This window comes from Corvus brachyrhynchos, unplaced genomic scaffold, assembly GCF_000691975.1.
Source record: "Corvus brachyrhynchos isolate BGI_N302 unplaced genomic scaffold, ASM69197v1 scaffold32, whole genome shotgun sequence".
In the NCBI taxonomy this organism is placed as follows: Eukaryota; Metazoa; Chordata; class Aves; order Passeriformes; family Corvidae; genus Corvus; species Corvus brachyrhynchos.
This window is the reverse complement of record NW_008237919.1, coordinates 1,355,451-1,362,950: the sequence shown is the minus strand read 5'-3', so window position 1 is coordinate 1,362,950 and position 7,500 is coordinate 1,355,451. Positions and strand designations below refer to the sequence as shown.

The 7,500-nt window shown below is 34.5% G+C and overlaps 1 long non-coding RNA gene across 1 annotated transcript in view; it reads left to right on the top strand.

Moving 5' to 3' along the window:
* LOC108446460 overlaps positions 1-7,500 on the top strand; it is a 48,305-nt gene that overhangs the window by 6,032 nt on the left and 34,773 nt on the right. The window contains exon 2 of the long non-coding RNA XR_001861636.1: positions 6,525-6,591. This is a non-coding gene — a long non-coding RNA (uncharacterized LOC108446460). The remainder of the gene's footprint in view (positions 1-6,524; positions 6,592-7,500) is intronic.

Genomic DNA, 7,500 nt, shown 5'->3' with positions numbered 1-7,500 from the left:
GTTGAAATTTGGTGCCTCCTCACCACATATAGCACAACTTGAAACAGAAAATTCTTTATTGGTTTAATGCTAGAACATGAGCACTGAGTTTAAATGTAGCACAAAGGCAGTTCTTTTTGGAAGAGTTATCATCGACTATTATTTCATCCTCAGGCAACAAGCTTGGGGGTGCATATTTTGCGGTGCATGTGCTTTCATAAATACACCTGCAAGGGAGAAAAATCAACTGGTATCCAGTGTATGTTACATCTAGTCCTTTTGATACACTTGAAGATGTTTATTTTAAATTTAAGGATTTATTGCCAATCTTCTTAAACCTTCTCTACTTTTTTCCAAGAACTCTCAAAAATTTGCTAGATGTATAGATCTAAAAGGAGCTCATCATCCCTCATATACCAGCTGAAAGTAGTTCTTTCCACAGGCACCCTGTTTGTGGAAGCTCCTTTAGTTCTGATGAAGCTCTGTCACTCTGAAGTTTTCATCCATACAGGGAATACAGACTTGGAACTGTCATAGTAAGATGCAAATAGGTCCCTCCTGAATGAGAATTCTAAGGCTTCAATATCTGCATATTAGCAGAAATGAATGTAACTGACTCCAAATTATAGCATAAATCATAGCATGTGAGCCTTTATATATGGCTCAAGCAGTTCACCATACTGGTAGGCTACCTTGAATGACAGGGACTCAGCAGCAGAAAAAGTAATATTGTATTCTCTTAGAAAGGTTATCAAGCAAAACAAAAATAGACTTAGTTCCTATAATCTCAACTATTAGTTTTTCAAATTTTGACAAACAACTTTTGGCTTTTTCATACTCACATGCGCACACAATGATTATGTTAGTGTTCTGCCATTAACACATCTTTCATATCTGCATTTCATTATATAATTACCTGTAGTTCTCACTTCATCACAAATTCCCATTAACACAGGTGGGAGTTTTGCACAGAGGACCAGATATTGCTGCATCTGGAACTGCACCTTTCCAGAAAGAACCACATACATTTGCAAAACCTGCATCCTGGTAAACTAAATGTGTAGAAAATGAAACTGCATAAAAATGATATATGCTAAGTATAATGTAAAATATAAAAATATATAAATAAGAAGAGTGTATGCTGCTTTGAATAACTCCAGCTGCTAAGCATTGAGTATTTCTTGTTATTTACTACAGATTTCTGAAAATCCTGGTCTATAATAAACTCTTAAAATAAACCCATGAACACCACTTAAAAGATGTTTAGAAATACTGTGGAGGATAGGTCCAGAGAAAAGTTTTCAGAAAAAAATCTCTTAATAAATGTGAAGATTAGCAAACAGGTTTCATTATTATTGTTATTACCATTATTTTATTGTTCTTATTATTACTGGTAGTTGTAGTAGAAGTTGGAAGGATAAAGCACGAAAGAAAGACTTTACTGAAATATCTCTGTAATGGAGAAGCTCTACATTATCTACTCTGTCTGTGTATGTCCTCTGGACTTTATAAACAAAGGCTGCCTCTCCTGCTACAGAAGGCAGGGATGGGGTTCAGGGAGAGCAGGGATTGTCACAGAGCCCACCACTGCCCACTACCCCATTTGCCATGGTGTGTTTTTTACTGTCTCACCTGGTAATCAAGTTGGACCTACTCTGATTGTGTTTTCCTGTGTGTAATTAAAAAGGGTATCATACTCCATAAAATGTATTTACAGTAATCTCCAGATAGTAGAGGATATACCTTATTTTCCTTCAGGGGAAAGGGAGTTAAATAGAAGATGAATTCAATGAAAGGATGGGGGCTTTTAAATAAATAAATTTATGTGAGGGAACTGATATTCTCTATTAGTTCAAAGGGACATGGTCTCTCTTCTAGCCATGGTACATTTAATTTTAAAGACCTTAGGTTAAAAAGCTTTTGTACAAATATTTGCAGAACTGAAGCCAATGTCCTTAAAAAAGGAATTTTAATTAAAAAAATTTTTTAGATCGCTGTAGCACTTAGGAGTTTTACTATCTTGATTCTTCATTTTTTCTTAATCTTAAAGCTTCCCACTGAGTGTGGGAAAAGTTTGGAGCTCTATTTTTCAGAAGTATCTAGAAACTAGAATGACAACTAGTCGAAGAATGACAACTCAGTGCCTGAGATTTCCAGTACTTAGCATCATAGATTCCCAGAGTATCCTGAGCTGGGCGGCACCCATGAGGATCATTGACCCCAAATCCTGCCTCCACATAGGGCAACCTAAAAGTTAAACCACATAAAAAAATATAGACCATGAAGCTGAGCATCATTCAGATGCTTTTTGAACACCAACAGGAGCCTTGGAACCATGACCAAGCTCTTCAAGAGCTTGTTCTTTTCTTTGACCACCCTTTCAGTGAAGAATTTTTCATAATATCCAGTTTGAGTTCACCCTTGTGTAGCTTTAATACATTCCATCACTGGACACCAGAAAGAAGAGATCAATACCTCCCTCTCCACTCCCCCTCATGAGGAGGTTGTAGACAGCAATGAGATCACTCTGCACCTTCCTCTTCTCTGAGATGAATAAACAAAATATCCTCATCTGCTCCTCATAAGTCATGCCCTCTAGTCCCTTTGGCATTTTTGATAACCTCCTTTGGGCACATTGTGATGTATTACGTTGACCAAAACTGTGCAGAGTACTTGAGGTGAGGCTGAGCCTAGTGGGACAGTCTCTTTCCACCTGGTAGATATGCTGTGCTTGACACACCTCAGGATGCCCAATGCCCTGCTGATCTCAATGGCACACTGCTGACTCATCTGAACTGATCATCAACCACATAGTTTCTGTGGGATTTCATGGCCTTAAATGCTTGTCTGGATATAAATACTTGTCTGGATATCCAAGGATGTGGAGAGCCCTTGGCCTCAGCCTCTCCCTGTTTCCTAGGGCGGGGGCAGTGTGCTCATATGGGCTTCCCTGTCCCATGCACCTTCTGGTGCCTGTCACTGTTCAGGGTGAATCAGGACCAAGAGGAAAAAGGTTTGGTAAGAAGGAATAAGGGACAACCCTGATAATGAAGGAACCATTATAACTGGCATCAGGCCTTCTGGAAGAGAACAAGACTCATCAAGTTATGTTGCAGCTTGAATCTTAGAGTGTAACCATCATCCCTGTGTAGAGTGCTCTGAGCTCCCTGTGCTGGGTGGAAAGCGAGCTCCTACTGATTGTATATAATTTTTGGATTAGTTACTTAAAAGGCATTTCCAGTTCTAAATTGTAAAATGTGAAGGTATGGTAATACACCAAGGTCTTCAAACACAAATGGTTAAATCTTTCATGGATAGCTCATAGGCTAATAATCACATTCCCCTGTGATAATAACTTCTTATGTAAATAACAGGTGGGGAGTTAAACCGTCATCAACATCTGTAAGTTGTGTAAAACTCTGAATGCCACTGTCCTGCATTTCCATTTGTAAAATGACTTTGCCTGGACCTTTTGTAGAAGTGTGTTCATTCACAGATTAGAGTCTAACCATATAATGCTTCTTTGCCTTGCATTCAAAAGATTCTCTTTGTGGAGGATCTTCACTGGTTAATTTCTGAAATTATTAGTTACATGGCAAATATTTTTGAGTGCAATGCAGAATCTTAGTCAAGACTTCTTGTTCAAAGAACTAAAAAGAAACATGTCAGTAATCCTTACTGATTGAAATACACTCTCTCGGATATCAGCATTTAGTATACCTTTATTATTCTGCTGTGAGTACATATAAAAACACTCAAGGCAGTCTCGCATGCTTTTTCCTACAAGCTATTAACATAAAAATACATCTTATTCATTAATCAAATTTGTGTAGTAGAAGTTTTCATCATTAGAGAATGGCACAATGAGGCAAGGAAAAGTTAAGTGATTTATTTACAGATTTGCTGTGGGCAAGTGAAACTATAGCATTTGAAAATATATACCATAGTTACCCATCTACTGTTCTAGACAAAAAAAACCACCACAGAAAATGAACACTTAGTACTTTGGGAAAAAAACTTGTCTTAACACATTCATTTACTGAATGTATCTAAGGCTGACCATGCCAATATAATTTTATAGCAAAAACCATGATATTTAAAATGTAGGAAATAAAAAGCATACTGGAATAGTTTTCTGCGAAGGGGAAAAAAAAAGGATTTTGAACTGTTATTCCTTTTCCCAGTTTTCAAAGGTTCCACATTAAATGAAAAACCTCACTGAGTATCTCCTGCATTTGCCTGTTTCTGGTGTTAATTATCTTTTGTTTGCCCTTGATAATCCTGAGGTTGGTATGCAGATAATGAAGCCTGCAGATTCATCTCAAAGTGTAAAAAACAATGGCATTGTCAATTCTGCATCACAACACTTTATAAATTATGAATGTTATCCACATTAAGGAGAATGCTAGACTTTTAAAATTACTCCCATGAATAGATTAAATTACAAGTATTATTACATTTCATTTTATTAAGTGCATCTTAGTAGTTATTAGGGCAAATGAACATGTTCTCTCAATTACATAATAACATTAGAACTAAGAATTATGCATTGACACTCTCAAATGCATAATGTGGCATTGTATATTAATCACCCCAAACAATATTTTCGGTTTATATAAAGACAATTATTACCTATTGAAAAATAACCATCTTATTGATTTATTGCAATTCAGCTCAAAGAATTGTTTTCCATATAAAAGCTTTGATTCTTTTCTGGATAGTTTAATAATTTCTGTCTCTTTCTTTTCTTCTAGAAAAAAAAGTAGGAGTCTTTTAATTACTTTATTTTGTTAATATAATTGTAATAAGACAAAGTTTATCATATATTTCATTTTTAAATATGCTGGACAAGACAATGTAGCACACATTCAGTATATACTAATTAATTTAAGAAAACATTTTTTAATTTTTGTTTTTAGCTTTTACCAAATTGTAATTATTTACATGATGTGGGTTTTAAGCTACATTTTAATTCTCTCAGATTCTAGTGGACAGACATGTAGATTATCATGTATCCTTTTATTCAAAGGAAAACTTTCATGTAAGTAGATTAGTATTGTTTAGGGCATTGCCTAAGAAGAATAGGAAAAGCACCTGACACTATCACACTGACCTGAGTGGCAACATTTGAACTCACTGAAGCAAGAGAAGGATTGAGACTGCACTGGCATGTGTGGCAGCCAGGCATTTTCGACGCCTGCAGAGCAATTGTTAACATCAATACTTCCAGATAGTTTTTCAGTATCCAATTTTTACTTGGCTGTGATATATGCATTGATTGCAATCATTGTAAATTAATTTCTTTATTTGTCTAGATAACTGTGTCTCATTGTTTCCAGTATTTCTAATACTTTTTGTGTTAATTAGGTTTGGCAATGCACATACTGAAGTACTGTTATTTACTTTAACGGATCTAGCAAATTTTTCAACATGATTACTTAAAGGATAATAATTCAATCGTTAAAAAAGCAATTTTTACAGTGTCAGCAATTTTTCTTTAGACAAGGAAGAGTTTGTTCTCATTTATTGTATTTTTTAAATTTTGATTTTAATTTGAGTTTAACACATGCTGTCAATATCATTGTCAGATTTTGCCACTTTACAGAACATTGGCACATGCTGGACTAATATTTTCAGGGGACAGTTATTGACTCATCAGTAAAGTAACAAAAATAAATAAGAGACTACTCTGGCATAATTCATACCAGCTACAGATTATAGTCAATAAATCAGCTTTGTAAGAAAAATGAAATCACTCTGTATTTGTTGGTCTAAATATTAAAATGCTAACACATATCTTCTTTATCATATGAGTCTTGAATACACCATATGATCTGCTTGATTCAGCAAGAAGAGCATATAAATGTGCAATATTACATACTCCTAGGGAATACTAAAAATTATATTTTAATTTGATATATTTTTGCATGGAAACTCTGTCTCAGAATTTAAATGTCCTTTGTGCTGCTTAAAAACTTCTTCCTCTCATATTCTGCTCTTATGCTTCCTACCAGCTGGGGTAGAATTTATGAATACAACCCACAGAAAGCCTGTGGAAATGTCTCTAACAGTGAACATGTACAATCAGCAAATGTTCTAATTGGTCATTTCATGGGAGTATGTAGTCACTGTAATTAGACATTGTTTATATTAGCAATGTATTGGGTAACACGAAATGACTAGGTGATCCTTCTGGCCTAATGTTATTAACTAAACAAAGTAAGTTAGACTCTTTATCTTTGTTACATTGGATTAAAAATGACTGGAACTAACACACTTGCAGTTGACAAAATAACTAGCCTTCTTAGTTCTAATTAGTTCTAAATTAAATTGTATCAGCAGCAGTGTCAGACTTACAGCTACATTAAATTGTCTTTGAATCTGTCTGATTCCTTTAGTTCTCCCTTGTGCCAGAAAGGAAGTTTCAGACATGAAAGTGTTAACAGCTGCTTTGAAATTACTCCTATTTAAGAAGAAAAATCATATTACTTTCTTAATCTTTCTAATTCTATTCTCATAAGATGATCTTGGATTTGTTCCTTTAGCACAGACTCTTTAGTGCAGTCCTGATTTCTGTATTAATGAATTGAGAAGATGACATCAGGCTCTTAGGTAAGTGCTATAAACTCAGTCATACGATTTTTATAGTAAGATATCATGTATAAAAAAAATCCCCAATATTTATTTCCTTTCCTACATCAATGTTTCTTTAAAAAGTAATAGTTGGATGTTATGTACATGGCACACAAAAGCCCATGTAGTAGTTTGTAATTTACCTTTTGATCATCACAAGAAAAATTTCTACTGGGAAATGAAAGCCAAACATAATTCACTAAAATTACACTGAATGCCCTCTAATCAATACAGATAAATCTAGAGTTTGTTGTTAAATCAATCCTCTCCTTTATAGAGATATACTGTCTTGATTGTTTTAGGGATAATTATTTCACAGGGAATTTTTACAATGATTAGTAGAAAAGATACAACAGTAAACTTGACTCGGAGCCATTGAATTACTGTGCTGCAGAGTGCATTTGTCTCTTCTAGTTTGAAGCTTACTGATATCAATACTGATTTATATCATTTCATGTGATGATGTTTTCCTGAGAGAAATGAAGTGAAGTTGATTTCATTTCAGAAATGAACAGCCTTGGTGTTTGTTTTTCTTTTATAAAACTGTCAGCTCTTGCCAATATAAATACTCACTGATGCAGACTTTCCCTTCCTGCTTTTATCACTTAGGCTGATTCCTTGACATACATCATATTGAAAAAGTCCAGATAAACTTTGGAGAAATAAAAAAAAAATGTTTAGACTAGAAAGACAAAGGTTGAACTAAAGGATTACTTAAAATGGTGTTACTGAACAATTTCTATACATATGAAAATGCAATTTAAATATCAAAGATTTAAAAAGTCAGAAGTTTCCAGTTGTAAATGAAGATGTTTGTAAGTCTGCATGATCTTAACAGCTCACATACCATAAGTCAATACAACATTTAAAAAGATAAAGAAAGAGAGA